Source organism: Crassostrea angulata, chromosome 2 (genome assembly GCF_025612915.1).
Source record: "Crassostrea angulata isolate pt1a10 chromosome 2, ASM2561291v2, whole genome shotgun sequence".
Taxonomy (NCBI): domain Eukaryota; kingdom Metazoa; phylum Mollusca; class Bivalvia; order Ostreida; family Ostreidae; genus Magallana; species Magallana angulata.
In genome coordinates, this window is record NC_069112.1 from 64,166,724 (window position 1) to 64,193,111 (window position 26,388).

Genomic DNA, 26,388 nt, shown 5'->3' on the forward strand with positions numbered 1-26,388 from the left:
GAAGTATTTAGATAGCTTTGTTGAAGCATGTGGCCTGAGTCCTATCAAGAAGACACTTAGGTGTAACTGGGAGAATGCATCAGAAAGGACTAAGAGTGACTACATTGTAAAGGCTGAAAAAATATTCCATGATGTTCTTAGGGTGTTAGCCCCTGGCCAAGAAAATGAGGTTTTTCAGTCATTTCTTGAAAGAAAAACAGAATCGGTTGATATAGTTGATGTTGTTGCTTCAGCTTATAAGCATGCCAATGACTGGGGTACTCAGCGCCAGCTTCTTTCAATTATTGCTGATAAGTTTTCATTAGCTGACATCAGACAACACATTCCTGGGTTATCAAAATATAAATTTACAGCAGCTAGAAAGCATGCTCTTCGAATTGGACATGGGAAACAAACCGCAACTAACACTCAACGGAGGGAAAAGCTGTGCGAACAACAAATATCTCATTTTCTTGACTTTATAATGTCACCAGCTATTATGACTGATGCACCATATGGCATCAAGAATCTTAAGTTGTCTTGTGGAGAAAAGATTGAAGTCCCCAAAATAATCTTAAACAGTGTCAGGAGCCGTGTGGTAGATCAATATTTACAATATTGTTCTGAAGGTGGATTTTCAGAAAAAGCAAGCCATCGTTCCTACATGCGAATTTTAGAGTCAGTAGATCCAAATATACGTAAATGCATGAAGGGATTGGATAATTATGCAGCTGATGGAGCACAAGGATTTGAAGATCTTCAAACAGTCCTTGATGTTCTGTTTTCAAGGGGGATGGATAAAGAATGGGTGGAGGAAAAAAGGAAATCTTTAACCATTGCAAAGCAGTATCTTAAGCTAGAATACAAGGTAATTTGGACTATGAATCCCTCTTTAATTTTTTTTATAGCTTAATGACAATTTGCATTATTTCTGCAGCAGAAAATTGATTTCTGAATTTTTTTTATCTACATGTATTTATACTAGCTATTACAAAAATTAACATCCTAAAAACACACACACACACACACACACACACACACACACACACACATATATATATGATAAAACATAGCATTTTCTTTCTCTGATTAGTTGCACTTGACCCAGTCATCAGAAGTTGCTGATCATTGTTGTAAGCATGCATTGAGTGCAGGTGATGTGGACTTTGCTTTTGAATGTGATCATCCCCATAATCAGGTTTGCCAAGCTTGTGAAAATGTAAAGGAGACGCTTTCATCCATAGAACATGCTGCAACTGTAACTGATTTGCATTTTTATATGGATTATAAACAGTTATAACTCTTTGTATTTTAGAGAGTCACAATCGAAATGGTATGGAAAGAGAGGTTTGAATTGGCACATCACTGTTGCATCTTACAGAGCAACTGCTGTTGACACTGAAGTGGAAACTGCTATAGTATTTGACACTATCATCCATCTTTTTGATAATGCATCTCAAGATGCAAGGATTTCTAATGCCATCTTGGAGGATTCCTTTATGTTAATCAAGAAAAAGAACCCACAGATTACGGAAGCGTTCATACGATCAGACAATGCTGGGTGTTTCCATGGGCATCTCAGCATATCAGCAATAGCAGAAATGAACAAAAGAACTGGTATCCATGTTAGGCGCTTTCATCCATAGAACATGCTGCAACTGTAACTGATTATGAATCCAAGGATCAGGAAGATGAAATCCTTTATACTGTGTCACAGGTATATTGCTATAATTTAGTCTTGCTTTTTTACTGCAGAAAGGTTCTAAATATTTTAGTCTGAGTTTTTTCACTGCAGATAACACCATAATACCAGTATTTTAAGGTGGTATGGGACATCTGTTGATATAAAGGTGGATTAAAGTACATCATAATTGAAATACTTCCACTGATTTAAAATTCTTTAAAATTTTACAAAATCCCCAGAGGGATTCAATCTCACGACTTACAGATTCGTTTTGAACCCTCTAACTTACTGCGCTACAATGTTAGGTGGCAATTTTGGGGAAGAAACTATTTATGAATTTACACTTGATTTTATTTTTTATTTCAATAAATAGTATGTCACAACATGGAGGTGCTCCAAAGTTTCCATTTCTAAATTACATTTTTTTTAGAGTAAAAAAGCAATAGAGGAGTGGAAGATGCATGTTTTGAGAACATATAATCAGGATTTAGCACGCTCCACTAAACTAGAGGATTTGCAGAGCCATGAAGTCTTTATTGAAAGAGACTGGGCAATGAAGTTCATTCCATTGGTGTACAGGTAAATGTGATTACATGCAAACACCTGATGGTATATGGGCATCCAACCTTTTCATGTAGATATAAACAAATACTATAGTAAAAAGAATAAGTTTGAAAAAAAAAATTAGGCTACAAATTTGCATTTTTATATGGATTATAAACAGTTATAACTCTTTGTATTTTAGAGAGTCACAATCGAAATGGTATGGAAAGAGAGGTTTGAATTGGCACATCACTGTTGCATCTTACAGAGCAACTGCTGTTGACACTGAAGTGGAAACTGCTATAGTATTTGACACTATCATCCATCTTTTTGATAATGCATCTCAAGATGCAAGGATTTCTAATGCCATCTTGGAGGATTCCTTAATGTTAATCAAGAAAAAGAACCCACAGATTACGGAAGCGTTCATACGATCAGACAATGCTGGGTGTTTCCATGGGCATCTCAGCATATCAGCAATAACAGAAATGAACAAAAGAACTGGTATCCATGTTAGGCGCCTTGACTTTGCCGACCCTCAAGGAGGAAAATCAATATGCGATAGAAGAGCAGCACACATTAAATCTGCCATTCGAAAATATGTTAACGAGGGGAACAATGTGCGCACTGCCCAAGAATTTATGCTTGCTGTACAGAAGAGTAACATGTTAAATATTTCCCTTGTTCTGGCTGAAGCAGTTCCTGGCCAAAATCCTCCTGTCAAACAAAAGTTGAAAGACATAATGAGTATAAACAATTTTGAATATAGCAGTGATAGCTTCAAAGTATGGCGCCAGTATAGCATAGGAAATGGGAAGTCCTACCCTTTACACCAGTCGGATAGACCACATGCTTTAGAGAAAGCAATACAGGTTCTGTCTGTATTTGAAACTCGAAGTGAATGCTGTAGATGTGATGCACAACAAAATCCAACTCCTGTGACAAGCAATGATGACATCTCAGTTGGAGAAGAAGAGGAGACAGATGAAGATACTCATGTAATTCAGAATGGAGATAGTGCTCTATTTTCCTGTCCAGATGGTCTTTGCTGTTCAACTTTTTCCAAATATGGAAATCTTTTAAAACATCTAGACATTGGTAAACACACTTACAATAAACAACAGGAATGTTTAAGTGATAGAACCAAACTGCTGTACAAGCATAAAATTCAGGATAAAATATGCACTCTCCCTTGTTTAGAAGGAGACAAATATCCAGTTGGTTCTGCTGAAGTTCTTCACAAGGGATGGGCTTTAAAGTCAAAACGCGAGTTTAAGCGATTCACTGAATCTCAAAAAGCTTTCTTGAAAGAGAAGTTTGATGTTGGAGAAAGTAGTGGTCATAAACTTGACCCAGAGGATGTAGCCTCCGAGATGAGAAGAGCGAGAAATGCAGAAGGAAATCGCATTTTCAGAATTGATGAGTTTCTTTCCGGAAATCAAGTTTCCAGCTATTTCTGCAGACTGGCCTTAAAAAGGAGGAAAGATTCCCGTTGTGATCAGATGGCTGGAGAAGAGGACCTAGAAGCTGAAAATGATGTAGACAATTTTAGAAGCTTGTCCACTTTAGCATCTTATTAGAACTTCTGATTCACTATTTTTAGGTCACCCGAGTCACTCAGGTAACCTATTGCTATCTGTTTTTGTCCGTCATCATTCGTCATACGTTGGTCGTAAACTTTTGAACATTTTTAGCTTCTTCTCCATATATAATTATGATGAGGAAGTGTGACTCTTCCAAAATCGGGAAGTTCATTGCCCTGAGTCAGGTGTTCTGGTGTTAGGGTGGGGCTCTAAATGCAGTAATTCTTTGAAAATCTCCTCCTCTGCTCTGGGGTATTAATCCGAAGAAGTAAGTACATAATTATGAATTTCATGGCCCTTGGATCAGGAGTTTTCTTGTTAGGGCAGGGCAACAATGATTATATAGGGTAGGGGGTGTAATTTTTGCCCAATTTTTTTGTTTTTTAAAGATTATATAGGGTAGGGGGTGTAATTTTTGCCCAATTTTTTTGTTTTTAAAGATTTGTTCAATTATATCACTGAATGTTATGCTACAACTTTTTAATTTTTTTTAGAATTTCAAAAGTTTATTGGATTAAATAATCCCGGAATATTAAAAATGATTTCATGATAGCCCCGTAATTATAATGCACATGAATATACATTGAAAATGCCACATTACTGGTACTCAGGTGACCGAGAAGAACCATGGACCTCTTGTCAAAATGTAGTATTGTGTGTGTGCTAGGTGAACGCATCATGTATATTTACAACTGAAACTCATCATTTGAACTGGTGAGGTTAGTCATTGTCGATGTCATAAACAGTGATGACAATTTTGTTAAAAAAATTCATGAAAAATTTTAAAAACATGTCGATGTACTTCTGTTAAATGCAAGAACTATTTAAATAACTTTTTATGTAACAAAAAGTAAAAACTTTACCTTAAACCAATTTGTATGGTTAAAATTGCATTGCTATTAGTAAGTTCCGAGTATATTCTGCTGTTAGTTTTGCTTAACAAGAAAACAAATCAAACAAATGGATAATTACAGCTATGTATAATGGTAATTTTATGTTTCAAACAGTGGTTACATTTATTAAAATTGTAAAGTTTGTATCTGTGTCAAAATATTTCTCTCTCTCTCTCTCTCTCTCTCTATATATATATATATAAACAGAACATTGTTGCCATACAAATCTTTTTCATAAAGTGTTTTTGATTACATTTGTATAGTTTTTAGGATTCTAAAATTTAAACATTTCATGATTGTAATGCATAAAGTGCTTATAAAACCTATCTCGAGTCTGATTTTTATGGCAAAAATATGTTGCTAGGGATAACATAATGTTGCTATGGACATGATTTAGAAAAATTAAAGAGAATGGAAGTGTTCCGAAGGAATTAAATAATGATGTTTTTAAAATATAAAATAAAGATACATACAGTCATTAAAAACATATTCTAGGTCTGATTTCTGTGGCAAAAAATGTGTTGCTATGGAAAAAAATATGTTGCTATGGGAATACCTTAATTGGATTTAAAGAAAAATATAATAATAAAATGTTTTTCTCATAATATTTAAAAAAAATAATATAATAATAAACTACTTACATGCAGTTAAATAAACTAAAATAAATTAATGACTTGATGTGTCAAAAAGGTGTTGCTATGGTCAAAATTGTGTTGCTATGGACTTAAAACACAAAAATAAAAACATTGAAAAGTAAGAACATAACAATCAAGTCATATTGAATATTTATTTAATATTTACTTTTACTAATATATAATTTTTATAGGCTATGTAGAGGTTCAACTGAATAAAAAATGGTGGAAAATGGCAAATTTTCATCATTCTGCAAAAAAAATTAGGAAAACCAACTACCCAAATTTATTGCTTATGTACATAATATTGACAACTGTCATTATGCTGATATAATTTATTTTTGCAGAGGTCGTTGCTTTTTTTAAAAAAAAGGTTTTAAAAAGTAATTGTTTTATGACAATACTGTATCTTGTAAAAACATATCTTATTTAGGTTGTCATAGCAACTATGATGTCATTTCATTGAATAATAATTCCATCCAAATTATATTAAATAAATGATTGTCTTTCTATGTAAACTATTGAAAAGGTATATTTTTAACTTTAAAGTGGCCCATATTGTATATTTAGATCCATATTTTTCAAGGATTTTGTAAACTAATAGACTATCTGGAACACGCACATTCGTTTTGTTGTCATGGAAACCAAGCAAAAAAAAAATATCACTCAAATTTTGTCAAAAATATGCTATTTGCTTCTCCTTTGATGACTTAGTATGGTTTTCATTGATTTTAAAAATTTTCACTTTCCATGCGAAGCTCAATGCTTACTGACATTGTCTCTTAAATCGTCCTATCTACGTGGGATTTTCCATCTTAGATTTGTCAAAGGTATTAATGTATGATTTCCATTATAACCATATCAAATCTAGATATGGTAGAATGGCAGAGCTGCTCTTCACAGACACAGATTCCTTGTGCTACAATATTTTTACAGAAGATCTGTACAATGATATGGAGCAAGACAAAGACAAGTTCGACTTTAGCGACTACCCATCAGATCATTTTCTACATGATACAACCAATAAAAAAGTCCTCGGAAAAATGAAAGACGAGACCACATCAGTGCCCATGACCGAATTTGTTGGGCTGAGACCAAAAATGTATAGTCTCACATTTGGTCCAAATGAAAAACGTACGGCTAAAGGTGTCAGCAAATCTGTGATAAGATCAAAATTGCGTCATACATCTTACAAACAATGTCTCTTTGAACGGCAATCTCACATGGAAACCATGGTGACATTTAGATCAGATAAACATCAGATACACACTATTGCACTGAACAAGACAACTCTATCACCCTTTGATGACAAGCGGTATATCTTGAATGATGGAATTCAAACATTAGCTCACGGACATTGGAGGATTTCCCAGAATGCATCAGATACGGTTATTTAAGGAGTGAAATGAGAGATTTTAGTCATTTCATAATCTGCAGTCGAGGTGTTAACATCTATCATTATGAATCAATGCAAGGTTTGTCTGAAATCTTATGTATGGCCTCAGGATTTACAACGTCATATAAAACTTAAACATCCAATCAAAGAGAAAGGAGATACCGAGAATTTACACCACCAGCAGAAATATACTGTTTTTTCCCAGCAGCAGCAGCAGCAGCAGCAATATTCCATGTCTACCCAACAGCAGCAAAACACTTCAAACAATTATTTACTAGGGATTCATGTGTCAGAGCCGGGGATATATGACACTTCACAAAATGATTATTGTGCAATAAATTCCCAGCAGCAGCAGCAGCAGCACCATCAGCAGATATTTCAGTTCAAACATCCATTTACTGCCAACGTATCGGGCCCTACCTCATGTGGAAAAACTTACTTTGTAAAATCACTTTTACAGAACAGCTTAACCAAAATTACACCCCCACCAGAACGAATAATTTGGCTATACAAACGGTGGCAACCTTTGTATGACGTGATAAAAGACACAGTTTCCCCTACTGTTGAATTTATTAAAGGAATACCAATGGATTTGGAAGATGATTCGTTTATAAACCCTCAAACAAGAAATGTTTTAATTTTGGATGATTTGATGTCAAGCGCTTCAAAGGATACCCGGATCAATGAATTGTTTACAGAAGGGAGCCATCACAGAAACCTTTCAGTCATCGCTATTAACCAGAACTTATTCTATAATAAGGATCCAACCCAAAGACGAAATTGTCATTATCTTGTTCTGTTTAAGAATCCGATAGATAAACAACAGGTGATGACATTGGCTCGACAGATGTATCCTGACAACACCCAGTATTTGATGAGAAAATTCAAAGAAGCAACCGAAAAACCTTTTGGATATCTTTTAATAGATTTAAAGCCGACAACACCCGAACCAATGCGCATGCGCACAGAAATTTTCTCAGACATGCCTATAAAAGAACACAAACCCGGCGCAACAAATCAGTTGCAAATACCTTTTGAAGAAGAAAGGACGCATTTAAATAGCTCTGTTGAAGTAAAAAGACCAACGTTTGCAATTATGGATTCGTCTGTAGGTTCTGCTCTGTCATCTTGTGATGATTGTGGACTTGTATTTGATAGTCCACATGACCTCCAACGACATATCAAGAGATGGTGCCCAGAAAATGAAAATCGCAAACGACAACTATCTCTAGATGATCACGAGGAACCACGAAAAAAGAAGCACCATATATTTCAGTCAGATGAATACGAAATGGACAATGAAGATGATTCTCCTACTGAGTCAACAGAAGAAGACTACTTTAAAAGAATGAAACGGAGAGCGAAGGTTACAAATGAGGATACATGGTCCGAAAAGGTTAAAAAATATCGAAAAGAAGGATTGTCTAAAAGAGAAGCAGAAAAAAAGGCAAACAAGAAAATGGAGGAGACTGATTTTATCTCGTTTTTGAACCTTTATGGAAAAACTATTCTGGACATGCTGGACTTGAAAGGCGGACAGATTCACGAGAAAGTAATGAATAATGTTGAAAAGTTCCTTAAAAAGGGAAATGAAAACTTACCAGCCGTTCGTATGGCTCTTAGAAAGTACAAACATCTGCTTGAGGAAATGATGTATTTGTCAGATGACGAAGAAACTAATGACAACGAAACAGACAGTGAAGATGAGGATGAAAATGATGACGTGGATTCTGAGGGAGAATCAGGGAATGAAAGTGGGGAATGATTTATCTATAAATCAGTGTGATATAGAACTGTTGATTCATTTTAGCGCTGCGGATTGCTGAGGAAACATGTCGTGGGAAAATTATTTACATGAAATTTATTACAATCCCGAGAATGCTGGAAGTTTTTTGGGACCAGATAAATTGTTTCGGTATGTGAGGAAAGATGGTAAATATGTTATAAGTAAATATAAAATCAGAAAATGGTTACAAAAGCAAGAGGCTTACAGCTTACAGAGATCTGTACGGAGACGTTTTAAACGAAATAAAATTATGGTGACCGGCATAGATGACCAATGGTCTGCAGATCTTATGGACATGAACAAGTTTGCTAACTACAACGATGGATTTGCATATATACTGGTCGTCATTGATGTCCTGTCAAAGTATTTGTGGATGCGACCATTAAAAAACAAAAAAGGAGTTTCCGTTGCCAATGCGTTGAGGGACATTCTTTTAGAAGGTAGAGTCCCAAAACGAATACGAACTGACAAAGGACAGGAATTTCGAGCCAAGGAAGTCCAACAAGTTTTGAAAGACCATAAAATAACTCATCTATATGCTCAAAATGAAACCAAAGCTGCGATAGCCGAGCGTGTCATAAAAACTAAAAAAACAAGGATTTATCGTTTTATGACTTACAAACAGGGGTATGACTACATAAATAAACTTCAAACATTTGTGAAAAGTTACAATGGCACATATCACAGAACTATTGGTATGGCTCCTAAAAGTGTCAACAATCGAAAGGAAACAGCCGTATGGTGGAGAATGTATTGGCCAAAGGAACACATGAATGTTAAAAAGACAAAGACTGTAAGAAAACCATTTAGATTTATAATTGGTGATTACGTTCGACTAACTCATCTCAGATATCCATTTTCTCGAGAATACGATGAAAGATGGACGGGTGAAGTGTTTATCATTTACCAGAGGATTTTACGTGGTGGTTTGCCTGTTTACAAAGTACAGGATTTTGACAAAGATGAAATCAAAGGAACTTTTTATCAATCTGAACTTCAGAAAGTGGATGTAAACGATGATGACCTATGGAAAGTTGAAAAAGTTTTGAAGACCAGAGGAAAAGGAAGGAACAAACAATTATTTGTCAAATGGTATCATTATCCAAAGAAATTTAATTCATGGATTAACGCATCTGATGTATCAAACCTATAAATAGAAGAGTGTACTACCCTGGAAAGGTCCAACATCAGATTCCATTATATCAAAAAAAGCGTACATATATACAGATCGCTCAAGTAAGATATGATGGATGGTAGACGACTCTTTTAGTGTAAATAACACTATTGTACAATGTAGATAAAATATATGTGTGTCATTGTAAAATGAAGGTGGGGTGACTCTCCGACCCATGCTTCATTATTGAAACGGGGAAAATAAATATATGTTAATAAATATGTGTTGTCTCTTGTCTTTTAATATGGTTTAAATCAATTTAGCTATTATCACATTCTTAGAATTTTTTCTATAATATTTTTTGCAATGTAATATAAATAATCATTTACCATGACCAATCAGAGCAATCGAGAACATAATTTCATAATTTTACAATTGACTCTGTTTTATTGACGGGTACTCAAGTCGATTTTGGGTGAGATTCAACTAGGTCAGAATTTCAAACTGGGTATAATACGTAAATAATTATTACAGATTATATTAATTGATATATTTACCAATTTTATAATCAATCAATCATTATTATATTTAAAATCGACACTTGTTTTAATTGATAATTTATTATTAATTAGTTTATTATTTAAACCTAATTGATGACGTCATAGGTATCCTCACACCTTGGGAGGATACCAGGAGGATACCCTATAGTAACTCTATGGGAGGACACTGGTCCAGAACCCTGGTTTTTCCCCTACTCCCAAATACAAAGATACCTTATGTTGGCGACTATGATAGGATCATATCCGCAATATGTATCAAGTACACCCCGCCCCTTAGCTCTGGAGACACAGAAGAGGATATTGCCTTTGCAGCGAAGATGGTGTATTTATCTCGCCAACCGAACGAACTTCGGAATTGGATTGAAACCGAGGGAATCGATCGGCGAACATTTATATGGACAAAACTTGACGCCTCAGGTGTGGCTCCAGAGTTCCCTCAACTGTCTGAAGAAGAAATTCGTGAGATAACCCTTGGAACTTATCAGGTAAAAATGGCCAGGTGCTATATATCAATGAAGACGGAAACTACGAGATTCATGTAAATGAAGATGTTGAAAATGTCGTCAGTGCACGCATTCAGAGTCGCCACGTTTCTGCAAAGAAATACTACTGTTGGATTAAATACGGAGAAGGAGTGGTGCAGGCGAGGTATTGTAAATGCAAGGCGGGATCTCGCGTGGTAGGTTGCTGTGCCCATATTACCAGCGTGGTATGGTACCTCTCGTATGCGAGACATCAAGATACACCCGTCCATGGCGTGCAGGACTGGGCCGTGCATTTGGAAGACGCCGCCCGTGTGATTAATGAAACAGACAGTGAAGAAAGCGGAACTGAAGAGTGATGTCGCAGTTCATCAAAAACATTACTCTACTTACGAAGTTATGTTTGTATTGTCCCTTTGATCATTAATTAGTGATTACATATGTTTCCCATAAATTGTATTAACTCTAAGAGTCTCTCTCTCTCTCTCTTTTTTCGTTTTATAATTTTCACCTTGTTTTATCAATTATTAAATATGATGTATTGAATCGAATATCAATGGGGTTTTTTTGGGGTTTTTTTTGTATTTTCTTATTTATTATCTTTGTTTGCTCAATCGGTTGAAATTCCACTTAAATATGGTTAAGCAGATACATGTATTTGTTTTGAACGTTCTTTTAACTAAAAGTAATTAAAACATTTTATTTGTGATTATTTGTGTGTTAAAAAAATGCATTTGTTCATTCCGTTAGCATTTACAAACATAATGTTTCAGACACGTAGTGAAAAGAAATGCCAAATTGATTACACAATTTTTGTTGATTATTTATAGTGAATTTGTAACTTGAAGCATTGATTATTTCCTTTAAGTTTAATGTACATGTATTTATTAAAGCATTTTAACTTGCTACAAAATTTGTTTATCAAAAAGAAAAACAAACAACAACAATTCAACCTGCATTTTTTTCACCGCTTGTAAATAAAACAAACTTCAGAAATATTAGAGAGAGGTATAGTGCACTTAATATACGATTTGGCCTCAAATATAGGCTTTTGCAAACATCAGACATTTTCAATATTATACAATATTTAGTTTGAATATATTCAATCACCATGCTTTAAGAGTCTTAATTATCTTACACGACATCTTTAAAATATTTCGGTTTTGTTAGAAATATATAGGAAAGTAGTTAGTATACGATAAAAGTAACGAAGCTAGCAAGAATGGTTTTACAAGAAAGACAGTATAATAAGCCCAAGTCATTGCCGACACCCGAAGACATTAAAAAAATAACAGAATTTATGAAAACGGAGATCTGCGACCTTGATCTTACTGACATTTCATATGTTAACTACAAAAAAGTTGCTGTGTTGACTTTGGCCAGGATCACACTGTACAATAGGAAAAGGTGCCATGAGGTTCAGGCAATAAGGTATGTATATCAAAACAGTACATAGTACATAAGTTTTGGGATCCAAATATGATAGTTTTGTTGACTGACCTTTACACAAAATCTAAACAGTAAAATATGTTAAAGTGTATTTTGTTCTGTGCAGGGAGGTTGGTTTTAGAAATATGAGGAGAGTCCATTCATAAAAGTATGAATTTAAAGGCATAGCTTCTTGCTGCATTTTAGATGTTGATATGCAATGTTTCTTTAATCAGATTGAAGGCTTACAATCAGAGAAAAACTGGTCAAGATGATGTTCAGGCACAATTGATGAAAGAGCTGCCTTCATTCGAAGCACACCTTTTAATGACTCAGGAAGTTGTTGAGATACGAGGAAAGGTTTGTAAATGATAATTATCTCCATTAGAAAATGCACTTAAAGATAATATTTTCGTATTTTGTCTATCCCGATAAAAATAGAATATAAATACCAAAAAGATGCCTACATACAGCGATGACATCAACCATGTTTGTTGCAATTCTTTTGGCCACTCAGTGTAGAACAATAAGTCAATGATTTAAGTCCATCAGTTTCTATTTTAGGTTGGAAGATGTGTTCCAGTTATTTTACCTCTGGAAACGCGCCAGGCTCTAAGTTTTATTGCAAGCAAGATAGTTCGAAAGGCATGTTCCATTCCAGTTGAATCTCCATACCTTTTTGGTAGCAAAAGTAAGTGCAGAGTGTGTATGTTTATAAATCAGTTATACATAAAATGGGGGATTCAGATAATTCATAGCTTGACTGCCTGTGGACAGTAAATTATGCTATCCCCTCCACTGAATTCAATAATTCGTGAAATAATCCTTTACCTTATTAGAATAAATTAATTGCAGCAAATTTTCTGCAATTTAATTCAAAACTGCATGTTTTGCATTTATTTAATAGGAGTAGCAAACTATAAGCTGCCAAAAGATTTCCAGAAACTTTTTATTTTTGCAGTTTTCTGTCGGTACTGGTAAATATCTAGCTAACAAATTTTAAGTTGCCATAAGACGACCAAGAACAGTTTTTATCCTTTTCATACAATAGCAGAAACAAACATAGCCAAAGGTTTGCCAGATATTGTTCTTGACAATTTCATGCTGGCTGGACAGCATTAAATTGAAAGATTTAAATATTATAAATAGGTTACCAGTTATACAATTTTTGGCAGTAAGCTAAAAAATAATCTTAAATGGCTAGATGTATTTTATTTCTCCATTGATTTTTATTGCAGCTGGAGGTGTATTTAGGGCGTATGATGCCATATCAACTGTTGCTCAAGAGGCTGGGCTGTCAAGTCCAAGCCTTATTCGTACAAGTAATATGAGGAAATATAGGGCCACCATGGTTCAGGTAAAAATCAATATCCTTTCCATACTCTTTGACCTGTGGTTGGTTGGACAAATTGTTATTTTATAAATGGTCAAATATATTGAAAACAGTTCACTTTCTCACTGGTAAACCATAATTATATTTTCTTGTTGCTTATGTCAAGATGCATCAAGTGCTCAGTTTGGCAAGTGTGCTTTGGATCATCCCACACCCCTCAATCATATATTTTCTTTTTTATCATGCCATTGCAAGGGTAGATTAGCAATGCACGCTAGTAAACAGTATTACCATGTTATGTTTTACACTACAAGTACATACTTTTATGAACAGGCTCTTGATACCAGTGAAGCTGAGAGGAGCTGGATCATACAACACCTAGGGCATAATATGGATGTGCATTTACACCATTACAGACAAACATCTGATGTACTAGAAAGAACAGAAGTAGCAAAGATTTTGTTGATTCAAGATTTTGGAATAGTGCCCCATTATGTGGGAAGAAAACTTTCCGATATTCAGTTGGATGGTAAGTTATTTTGTTTTTGATTTTGATGTCATAGCATGCACCAGACATAACGCGTCAGATGTAATTAAAGCTACAAATTGGAAAGTCATTTTTAGACTTCATTAGACAATACACAAATTTTTTAGGGTGTTTTGATTAGTTCTTTTGCAAAGCAAGTCCAATCCTACCTTCACACACTTTGACTTGGTGTTAATTCCTAAACGAAATAGATTTCTTTTGGCTGCATTCTTTTCTGCACCTCATTTTAGCTAGCATTATTAATTTGCATTTTCAAAGATTTTGAAATTAAGAGAAATACAAAATTTAGTTAATTTCAGCTGTGACTACCTTTTTACAAACAATATTTTTATGATGATCCAAATGAATATAAGACACTATTGGATCAAACTGGGATGTACTGTATCATTCTTGTGTAACGGAATGTTACGTAGATTTACGTACACGATTTACACTTGCACAAATCTTGAATTTTCAAAACATTTTCAGATATCATTTCAACTGGTGAAAGTACATCTGATGTGGGTTCTCAAGTAAAGCCAGCATTTGAACAGCAGCAAGATGATGACAGCGTTATTCCAGAGTACAATGGGAATCCCATGAATAGTGATGATGAAGATGGATGTAAGTTTAGATAAACTATATACATGTATATGATTCATTATACTCAGCATGGATATAATTATATGGATTATGGTATACAAGTAATAATAAATGTGGTTAAAAAGGAATCACTAAATGACCATCTCAAAAAATATTAATGATAAACAGTATGTGCAAGGGTTTATACACTTTTCATCAATGTAAAACAACTTATTTTTTACTTTTATTTTATGACAGTTTCAAAACCAAAGAAGACAGAACGAAAGCGGTGGAGCAAGGAAGAGGAGGACGAACTGAAAAAACTATTCAAAGCTAATTTTGAAAAAGACTATTGTCTCAAACAATTGGAGATAGAAAAAATAATGAAAAAAAGCAGGGAAAAGGGGGGGGGGGCTTATCCACTTACGTCGAAGGGACAATATCAACAAGAAAGTTAGTGGGATGTTGGTCAAAATGAGGAAGAAAAAAGATGGTTGAGGTGTTTCAGTTGTGTTTTCAACTTCTTGGGGTTTCGAAATAGGTCACTGATGTTTTTAAGCGTTACGATTCTGGCTGATATTGTAAATGGCTATAACTTTCTTAGTAGATGAGATTTAGAATATACGGTAGATATATAATGTATCCCTACAATATGATTGTATCAGAAATGAATGAAAGGACATCCATGCTCGTGTGCTGCATTCTGATTAGCTAATTCTTAAATGGTTGTAACTCTTTTACTTTTCAATGAAATACTTCGAAATTTAAGACATGGGTATATTTTGTGAGGCACTGTAAGAAGATATATGTGAGAAATCTAGGAAACGTGCTGAAATCTGATTGGCTGTTGATGTATATGGCTTTAACTTTCTTAGTTTTCAATGAAATAAAACAAAATTCAGTGTGTAGGTAGATATTATGAGTCCCTATATTATGGCATCATCAAAAATGAATATGATGACATGCATGCTAATGTGCAGAGTTCTGATTGGTCAATATTTTGATTGCTGTAACTGAGGTCTATTCAACAGAAGATGAATGGGGCACTGAAGGGAGTATGGGGAGCGTCTGGGAAACAACTGTAACGGGGACCGTTACAATTATTGGTAGTACTTGTTTATCTTGGGTTGTTTTTTTTTTTTTGATTTAAGATGAGTTATCTTACAATTTTTTTTAGTGGGTATTTTTATTTTTAATTTTGGGTTGAAAAGGGGAAACCCATCCAGGTATGTTTAAATGGAACAGCTCTGACTATTGAGTGACTTAAATAACGGTAATATCCCTGATCTGTTTGTTTTTCAAAGACTTTAAAGATTAATGATTGTGTATTTCAAATTATTGAGGTACAAATATTGTGTCGATAAATTTCGATATAAATTGATTAAGACAATTCTGGTGTGGTTTTCTGGTAAAAATATGAAATTTGTTATGATTGGATGCTTATGAATTGATGCAAAGGTTTACATTCTTAAAATTTACATCCTGCCATGTGAAGACATCAGGAATCTAAATGTCCACATTTAAAAAAAAATGTTTTCTGCATATCAATTCCTTTTAAGTGGACATATAGTATCATACATTAATGTTTGTCACAAATGTGTAACTTGCATGGAAAGGCAGAATTTAAAGCGATTTATATTTGATCAATCTTTGATGTGATCATAAAAACACAAAAAAACTAAGCTTGTGTTGTCCCTAATTGTTACAAATGCATAACACAATATGTCCCTCAGTTATTTGGCCATGCGTTTTTTTATATAGCTCATTACTTTTTTTCCATTTATCTGTATGACGTTTACATTGAATATGAGGTTTATAATTTAATAGATTTTTTTTAACATTTCCAAAAATTGAGCTTATTCAGGTTTGTTAAAATTGAATGCAAAAAGTTGTGGTATGCTTAATAACATCAGATGGATGAATATCAGGAAAAATGTTTTAATTGTTTATCTGCAATAGATATCATACATTTTGAAAATGTAGTTGACTTTAATTTCTTTTTTAAGAAACGCTTGTCAAGGTATTATAATCTAATATGTATTGATTAAATGCAAGGAGCATTGAAATGGTAGAAAACTTGTGTATATTATTTTTTCAAAATTGAAAGTGTGAAACTGAAATTTCAAGTTAAAATATATTTTTCTTTTTAATTTAGGATAATTGTTATTGTGTTTTCTAATTACATGTATTAAATTTTGTTAATCAAATAGGGACAGCCACTGACATACATTATTGATCAAATTCTTTGAATTATAAAGGTTGGGGAGGTTGCATTGTTTTACCATGACTAAATAGCTGACAAAGCATATACACCTTATTTTTTTCCCAATATTGTGTTTTGTGGTCTTTTACAGCATATACTGATACTTTTGATTTTTTAACGGAGATACTTATTATGGTACACTGCTTCCATTTATTGTAATGAACTCCAAGTATTCTTCTTTTTTCTTTCAAATTAGAAAAACTTGTCATTCAGAATAAAAGTGTCAGGTAATTATTAGCGGTGTTGTTGTTTTTTTTATCATGTATGTTTGTTGCAGGGCAACAGTCCTTAATGAAAATGTGCATCATTAAAAAAAAGGAAATTTTAAGTTTACTTTCATTGGATTTTCTTTTTCTTGCACAGATGCATTGGAACATACATAATTCAGTTATAAATAGACTACCTGTGGTAAAATCGCAGTATTGCAATATAAGAAACTCATGCTCTCATTGTTAATTTCTTATGTTATAGTACTGATAGAATTTTCTGGATTGAAAATAATATCTTATTGAAGTCATTTTTCTGTATATGATATATTAATTTTTTGCACGGTAAGATGCCTGAAATGTGGTAGAGGGTGTTTTTTTGGGGGTGGGGATAATGCTACAGGAAAAGAAATGGTTTTAACTGGGTTAGAACAGCTGATGCTGTTTCATCAATAAGAGGAATATACAAAACGGTAATCAAGATATTTGTAATTTAGTTAATGATATGATTGAAACATGGTTAGAGACAAATTATCCTAGTGCATTTATTCATTTGTATGCACACTTGGCAGCAATTATATCCCCCCTCCTCGAGATTGGCAAGAACATTAATGATATTACACACTGTAAGCTATTAATGGTGAGGTTGATTCAGGGATTCCAACAGTTTTTGTTCCATTGTTGTCTATTACTTTGAATTGTGAAGGTTAACCTCATTATGTGTTTGAACATAACCCCACAAGAAAAAAAGGTAGCACCTGTGTGTAACTTTTCCAAGAACCCCATCTTACTCCTCCTGTATGAATTCTGAAGGTGAACCTCGTAATGTAGATTTGTACTTACACATGACCCCACATGAAAAAATTTGCACAAGGTATTGCCTGTGTGTATGTCTGTCCCTGCCATACACATGGCATGACCGACTCTACTTTCTTTTTCAAAATGAAACCTAACTTGATATGACATAAACAAAACATTATTAATTTCTGACAGTATATTGGGTTACACAATGCAAAAGATCCACGTTGATTCAATTTGAAATATATTAGATTTATATGCACATGCAGAAATTGTTTCAGAATCTCACCGCGAGTACAACATATGCCAATGTTAAATGGAATTTTACCTACCCAGAAACATAGATATAGAAAAGATTTCTTTGTGTTTTCACTAAAATTAACGATAAAAAATTTATGTTCATTGGTTTTAACCATTTATACTGCAATCATGCAACTATGTACATTGTAACTCTGCCTTATACTTGTACATTCTTGAGTAGACAATAGTGCCGTAATGTCATATATTATAATGAACATATCTTTCCTCATAATTCATAGGCCATATTTAAAACATACAATTTTATCTATATATTTACAGGATTCTTTACTTACCTTTTTCAAAGTTTACTTCGTCCCCATGTTCATAACAAAGTGTGAAACGGGTACTGTATTATGATGTCATTTTCCACGCCATTTGATGTAACGAGCATGCGCACTCGCAATGTGTGTAAGTCTCGCCGAGAAGAAAAAATGATGGATCGGTGGTCATATTATACACACTCATTGCACATATCTCATGCATCCGGTCAAATTAACACATTATTTTTTTTTAATCAGATGCATCCTAGGACATTTTCTAGTTGATTTATAACAAAATCTAACTGAACACCACCATTTCGTGTTCATTTGGATTTTTGCGTGTTCATTTTTAAGGTCTTTCGATTGTCGCGTGACGTCATTGTGAGCAATCCGGAATATTTTACCGTTATCGGTTATAATAATAGTGTTATGTGGTGCATAGTTTTGCCAATATTTCTTGATTTATACTTGTGTTTAACACATTTTAAGCTATGTTAAGTGAAAAGACACCAATGTTTAACAATTCATAGAGAGTAGTTTGAGTTGAAATCGCTGAATTCAATGAAAAACTGATAAAACCGTATATAGGCAAACTTGACAGAGACCACAATTCGTAATTTTTTACCAGGCAAGGTAAACATTTCTTTGCAGATTTCGATAGGATATATAATGAATTACAAATGTACCAATTTTCAGCGAATTTGAACCATTATTTCAAAAGTTATAGACGTTTTATGTTGCTAAACTGTACTTATTCATGGTTGAAAAATCGAATCAAAATGCACTGTAAATGTGATAGCTTCCATACAGGCAATTTTAAATGGCCTTAAAATGTTAAAATACTTAAAATAAAGGATTGCGATTAATTTCTTTTAAAAATTGCTTTATTATATCGAAATTAGTTAAAATAAATGTGATGTTTGATAAGAGAGCAGTCGTTGCTATAACTGTCCTGATAGTGTACTTGTGTTAGCTCCTACAGCATCAACAAAATATTTGCAACATACCAATATTTAACTTTAATTTGATTGTTTGCATATTTATCATCAAATTTAAACAAAAATTACACAGATTAAACCATAAAAACATCGAGGGTGGAGAAACCTTATACGTGTGTCGTCTAAAGCCCGTGTTCCGTTGATAGGGTTTACAAACAAACACACACACACACACACACACACACACATATATATATATATATATATATATATAAAATTCATTTTACTTTAAAATTTTCATTCATGCCCGCTCCTCTAACTATCCAGCCATGCACTTAATTTTTTTTGTATTTTAAGTTTAAAGAATATGTTTAGAAAGCAATTAAGAAGATTTCTGGACACAGAATAAACAAAGCCGCATTGTATCATATTCATTTGCAAAATGTATATCTCCGGGCTTGCGAAGGATAACCTCTAGTACTTACAAAAATAACGTAAACACGCAGCTGTATTGATTTAGTTATAAAACCAATTGTGTTTCTAGATCACTTATCACTATATATTATGTATGACATTGAAAAGCATTTACTTTAAAGTGCCTTTGTTCAACCACAAAAAGGTATATTGATTAGACTTTAATAGAAACGACACATTTTTCTGTGTATTTATCAAAAATTCCTTTTACCTTTTAATGCTTACTAGCGGTAGGCAGTGAAGCTTAACAAATTAAAAGCACCAGGTTTTGAGCTACAATTGACAAGGAATGATAATACTAAAATATTAATTGTCCTTAACTTTTTATACTGATGTTATTCGGCTTGCATCAACTCTTTATGAGTTCGCAGAATTTGACATATGGCAACTGTGGTGCTTTTTAAGCTTTTTTTTCAGTATATTTAAATTGTGTGTCATGTAAGTATAGTACCAAAAAGTTCGGAAAGAATTAGCAGAAATCATGCATAATTATTTTGACTAACACATACATTTTGACTTTTTTTTAGTACTGCCAATGAAGTTTTGAAATAAAAACAATAAAAAAATAGATCAGATGTCCTTCGTTTTGCTTTGGGTTTATTTTTGTTTCAGCTTAAACCGTAAAAAATGCAAAATTATATCCATATCATATTTATTTTGTTAATATGTTGTAGAACAGGAAATTACTTCCTTAATATTTGCTGCAAAAGTCGGTGTGAGTTTAATCGCGTGATATTTCAGTATTAGCTATTTATAATGAAAAGTACCTAAATTTTCCAGTAATTATAGTCAAATTAGTTGTTACATAAATACCAAAGGCAGCATTTAATGATTAAATTAATTTTTTTTAAAATTTACTTACAGAAACACAATTTGGCATTGTACACATTGAATGAAAGTACATCTATAATGAACAGTTATTTCAAGTTATCTTTTTTTTGGTCATAAACAGTCACTGTGTCACATTGAATTTTATTAACACAATCACCAAATATTGTTTACAGTTCTCTTAGCACTTGCATTGGGTAAACCTACCTAACAGTCTTCAACGTTTCAACCCTATGGAGTCGAGTTTGCAGCAGATGGTAACAGAGGTACAGACCTTCTCTAAGAACAGTGTACACACACAGGAGGAAACGACACAAATCCCTGGTGGAGGGTGGATCTACTGACTGTGTACACCATCACATCTGTCAGAATACTCAACAAAGGGATAGACGCAGGAGTGGGTAAGTGTTCAAAGTGAATTATAGGGTAGGCTTACAGAGAAACGACTTTGTTTAATCAAACTATAATGATAGACACGACACAGTTCTCTTTGCTGTAAATGCCAAAAACTTTATACAAAATCGTTGAAATCTAAATGAAATTCAATTTAGACGGAAAAAACCCGTTTTATTTGCCATTCTGTTTTTAGGGTCTTCAGTCTTCAGCGGAAGACCCTTCTATTTTTCAATTCTTTCTTTTTCAATTCTATTATTACTATTATTCTTTTTTTCCTTACACATTTTGTGCAGGCGATTTTTCAGAGATGGCTCATGCGATTTTCTTTTAATTTTCAGGGCTGATGCCTGGTAATCTGAATTTTATACCACCGTGACAGTTTTTAGCTCACCTGAGCTGAAAGCTCAAGTGAACTTTTCTGATCACTTTTTGTCCGATGTCCGTCTGTCTCTCCGTCTGTCTGTAAACTTTTTACATTTTCGACTTCTTCTCCTGAACCACTTGGCCAAATTTAACCAAACTTCGCCCAAAGCATCATTGGGTAAAGGGCATTCAAGTTTGTTAAAATAAAGGGTTACGCCCAATTGTAAAGTAAAATAATTAGGATTTATTGAAAATTTGGTGATATTTTTAAAAAATCTTCCTTTCAAAAACCATTTGGCCAGAAAATCTGATACTTGTGTGGATGCATCCTCAGATAGTGTAAATTCACCTTTGTTCAAATCATGGTTCCTTGGGGGTAAGGTGGGGCCACAATGGGAGGTCAAAGTTTTACAGAGAAGTATATAGAGTTAATCTGTAAAAATATTCTTCTCAAAATCCATTTGGCCAGAAAAGCTCTTTGTGTGGAAGCATCCTCAGATAGTGTAGGTTCAATTATGTTCAAATCATGGTCCCTAGGGGTAAAATGGGGCCACAATAAGGGTCGAAGTTTTACTTAGAAGTATGTAGAGTTAATCTTTAAAACTCTTCTTCCCAAAAATCATTTGACCAGAAAAGCTGATACTTGTGTGGAAGCATCATCAGATAGTGTAGGTTTAAGTTTGTTCAAATCATGGTCCCTTGGGGTAAGGTGGGGCCTCAATGGGAGGTCGAATCTTTACATAGGAGTATATAAAGTTAATCTTTGAAAAAAAAAATTCTCAAAAACCATTTGACCAGGAAAGCTGAAATTTGTGTGGAAGCATCCTCAGATAGTGCAGGTTCAAGTTTGTTCGAATCATGGTCCCTGGGGATAAGATGGGGCCACAATGGGGGGGGGGGGGTCGAAGTTTTACATAGGAATATATAGAGTTAATTTTCAAAAATCTTCTTCTCAAAAATATTTTGACCAGAAAAGCTGATACTTGTGTGGAAGCATCCTTAGATAGTGTAGGTTCAACTTTGCTCAAATCATGTCCCAGGGGGTAAGGTGGGGCCTCAGTGGGGGGTCGAATTTTTACATTGAAATACATAGAGTTAATCTTTAAAAATTTTCTTCTCAAATATCATTTGGCCAGAAAAAGCTGAAACTTGTGTGGAAGCATCCTCAGATAGTGTTGATTCAAGTGTGTTCAAATCATGGTCCCTGGGCACAATAGGAGGTCAGGTTTCTCATCGGAAAATATAGTTAAACTTTCAAAATTTATATCTCAAAAACCATAAGGCCAAATAAGCTGCTAGTGTGAAAGCATCCTCAGATAGTGTTGGTTCAAGTTTCTTCAAATCATGGTCCCTAGGGGTAAGGTGGGGCCACAATGGGGGATCAAAGTTTTACATTGAATTTTATAGAGTTAATCTTTAAAAATCTTCTCCTCTAAAGCCATTTGACCAGATAAGCTGATACTTGTGTGGAAGCATCCTCAGATAGTGTAGGTTCAAGTTTGTTCAAACCATGGTCCCTGGGGGTTAGGTGGGGCCACAATAGGGGGTCAAGTTTTACATCGGAGTAAATAGAGTTAAACTTTCAAAATTTATATCTCAAAAACCATAAGGCCAAATAAGCTGCTACTTGCGTGAAAGCATCCTGAGATAGTGTAAATTCAAGTTTGTACAAATCGTGGTCCATGGGGATAAGGTGGGGCCTCAATAGGGGGTCGAATTTTTACATAAGAGTATATAGAGTTAATCTTTAAAAATATTCCACTCAAAAACCATTTGGCCAGAAATGCTCTTTGTGTGGAAGCATCCTCAGATAGTGCAGGTTTCAGTTTGTTCAAATCATGATCCCTGGGGGTTAGGTGGGGCTACAATAGGGGGTCAAGTTTTACATCGGAGTATATAAGAGTTAAACTTTCAAAATTTATATCTCAAAAAACATAAGGCCAAATAAGCTGCTACTTGCGTGAAAGCATCCTCAGATGGTGTAGATTTAAGTTTGTTCAAATCATGGTCCCTGGGGGTAAGGTTTTTACATAGGAATATAAAGAGAAATTTTATTTTTAAATCTTCTACACAGATCAAGACTGGCCAGAAAAGCTGTTACTTGTGTGAAGTATCATCAGGTAGCAAAATCATTTTTTATTTAGGAGTAGGATGGAGCAACATGGGGTGGAGGGTTCAATTTTATAAAAGAAAACAGTTTTAATTCACCAAAGTTCAAATGTTATAATATATGGTTTAACTTATATTCAAGCATTTTGTCAATGTGACAGCACTCCGGGTTTTCTTCTGTGTGGACTGTATCCATATTCCATGTCGACCCTGAATTGATAAACACTACTACCGTATCAAGTAAATTGTTGTATTTTTTCATGAATTATCAGAAATCAAAATCCTAGCAATATGCACATCTCTGATATATGTATAATTTATCTGCAAAAGAACAACTTCCTATCTTGAAAACTGTAGGAGGAGTTAATCGTACAATGAGGGTACCCTAAATGCAATATTTTGCCAAAAAATGATTAAGTTCAAAAGCTGGTATTTTTCATACATTATCATAAAACAACATCCTAGACATATGTACAAACATATATGTACAACTAATCTGCAAAAGAACAACTTCCTGTCTTTCAAACTGTATGAAGTATCCGTACAACGAAGATACCCTATATGCAGTATTTTCCAAAAAATGAGTAATTCAAAAGCTTGTTTTTTTTTCATCAGAAGTCAAAATCATAGCAATATGCACACCTCTGATATATGCTCAATTGATCTGCAAAAGGACGACTTCCTATCTTGACAACTGTAGAACGAGTTATCCGTACAATAAGGATACCCTTTGCCCTTCCGCCCGCCATTGTCTGTGTCTGATAGTTTATGTAAAAAATACCAGCTTTTTAAATTAGTCATTTTTTGGCAAAAGATTGCATTTAGGGTACTCTATTTCACTGGATACGGTAGATAGTGTTTATCACTTCATGGTTGACATGGATTATGGATACAGTTCAAATAAAAGAAAACCCGGTTTGCTGTTACATTGACCGCTTTTTCACTTGTTTTCCATTTTTCCGAACATTGTTCTTGAATGTTTAGTAACTTGCAAGAAAACGTGGTGAAATATGTGACATCGTTGGAAAATTAAAACAAATTGTGATTTTTATGACAGTTGCATGAGGTAAAAGTCACGTCTATTCGCCGATGAATATGTAGGTTGAATATTGTCAACTAGTTGTTCTTTGATTCTGAACCAAAAAACGACTAAACGAAAATATGACAAAGATATTACTTCATAGGATTGAAGTCAATCATCAATTTCTTTTGTTTAAAAGGTTTATTTTAATTACTGATTTGACTCATTTAGTTTTAAAACTTACATAAATAATTGTCCTTTTTAAAAAGGCATTTTATCACGATTGCTTATTGAACTCTGATTTTTTAATACATCCGCGGATCTTTAGAGTTGGGTAGGTGGTAGTTCAAATTTCTTCAATTTACATTAAAAAAAATTCAGAATTTGCGTAGCTTTTCGCCAAAAAAAATAGTAGCTTGTTCTCTTTCTTGTAAGCAATAAGGGAGAATGCAAAAAAAACAAAAAAAAAAACAAACAAACAAAATTTAAAAAAATCCAGGTTTTGGTATCAACTATGCACTTTGAAAGAATAAAAGCTTCAGTTATCTTTTTACTAATTATATAAATACTAGATGCAGTAGGTAATAGAACAATGCAATGTTTGTCAGAATCTCATACAGTGGGGTAAAGTGCTGGTCAGTGGGTAGGTACTCTGCTGTCTAGTAGAGTACAGTGCCTCTGTACAGTGAATGAAAAGAAGGGTACACTGATTATACAGAAGATGGCAACGATGTCTTATAACTTTCGGAAATTCCAACAGATTTTGAATTCAGAAGTTAAAAAAAACAACTATAAAGGATATTGATTTTAAATGATTTAGAAATATCATAAATAACAAAGTAACCTGAACAAATATCACATTCTATTTACGACGTAATCATTCTTTAAACTGGATTTCTGGTCGACTACTTCCTGATCTAAAACTTTAATTGTTTAAAGACGGCTATTCAAGAGAATCTTTTATTATATATTATTGATTTCGTTAAAAGCTTTTCAAGGAAAATTCATTGTTAGAAATTCATTTTAATTTATAATTCTGCAGCTATAAAGAATATCGTAATACGCTGCTGGTATATATTACAAAGTGTAATTGTTTAAGCAAAGCAAAGAAAACTAACAGTATACACAAGATTGAAACAAGCACAGAATGGTTTACCTTCTGATTAGTAAATATTTGAACGAAGTTACATTTACAACAGTACTGTTGTGTGTTGTATCATTGAACAAGGGAGTGACATCTGCGGTTGTTCCGGGTGAGAGGTATCGTGGTCCCGTTGTCCGGAGGTTGGAGATCATTGGACAACAGCAGTGTGTCCGGGAATGTAGACACAGACCAAAGCTATGTCGGGGAGTCAACTACCGGAAACAGGAACTGATGTGCGAACTTGTGTCGGTCATCGACGAAACGGAACCCAATCCTGATTTCATTAGAATTGAACTCGATCAGGTATTCTTTTATCTAGTTTATTTCATTCCTTCTGGGTTTTTTTGGACTGGCTAATTATAAGTCAGAAAAATCAATGATATGAATTGTCAATAACACTGTGTTTTAGGTGATACATTTCTAATAATAAGGTCTTTATTTTTTTGTATGTTATCAACTCTTGGTGTGTTACATGGTTCAAGAGGAGCATCATTATTATTAAAAAAAAAGTTCCAATTTTATCTTTTTAGGCATAAAGCTCAAATGAGCTTTTCTGACCATTTTTGTCCGTCGTCCGACCCTCTGTCTTTGTAAACTTTTTTAATTTTTGTATATATTTTCCACACACTGAACCAAAGCAGCCTTAGGTACATGTAAATGATGAAATTCACGCATTTCATTTTAAGGGTAAATAAAAAATATTATTGTAAATTTGATAGAATTGAAAAAAATCGTATCAACTGTTTAAATGTGCACTACTTTTATAT

General features: G+C 33.8%; 1 pseudogene; it reads left to right on the forward strand.

The window, feature by feature from the left end:
- The window catches only part of LOC128174683 (uncharacterized), a 131,508-nt pseudogene that overhangs the window by 104,591 nt on the left and 529 nt on the right, over nucleotides 1–26,388 (forward strand).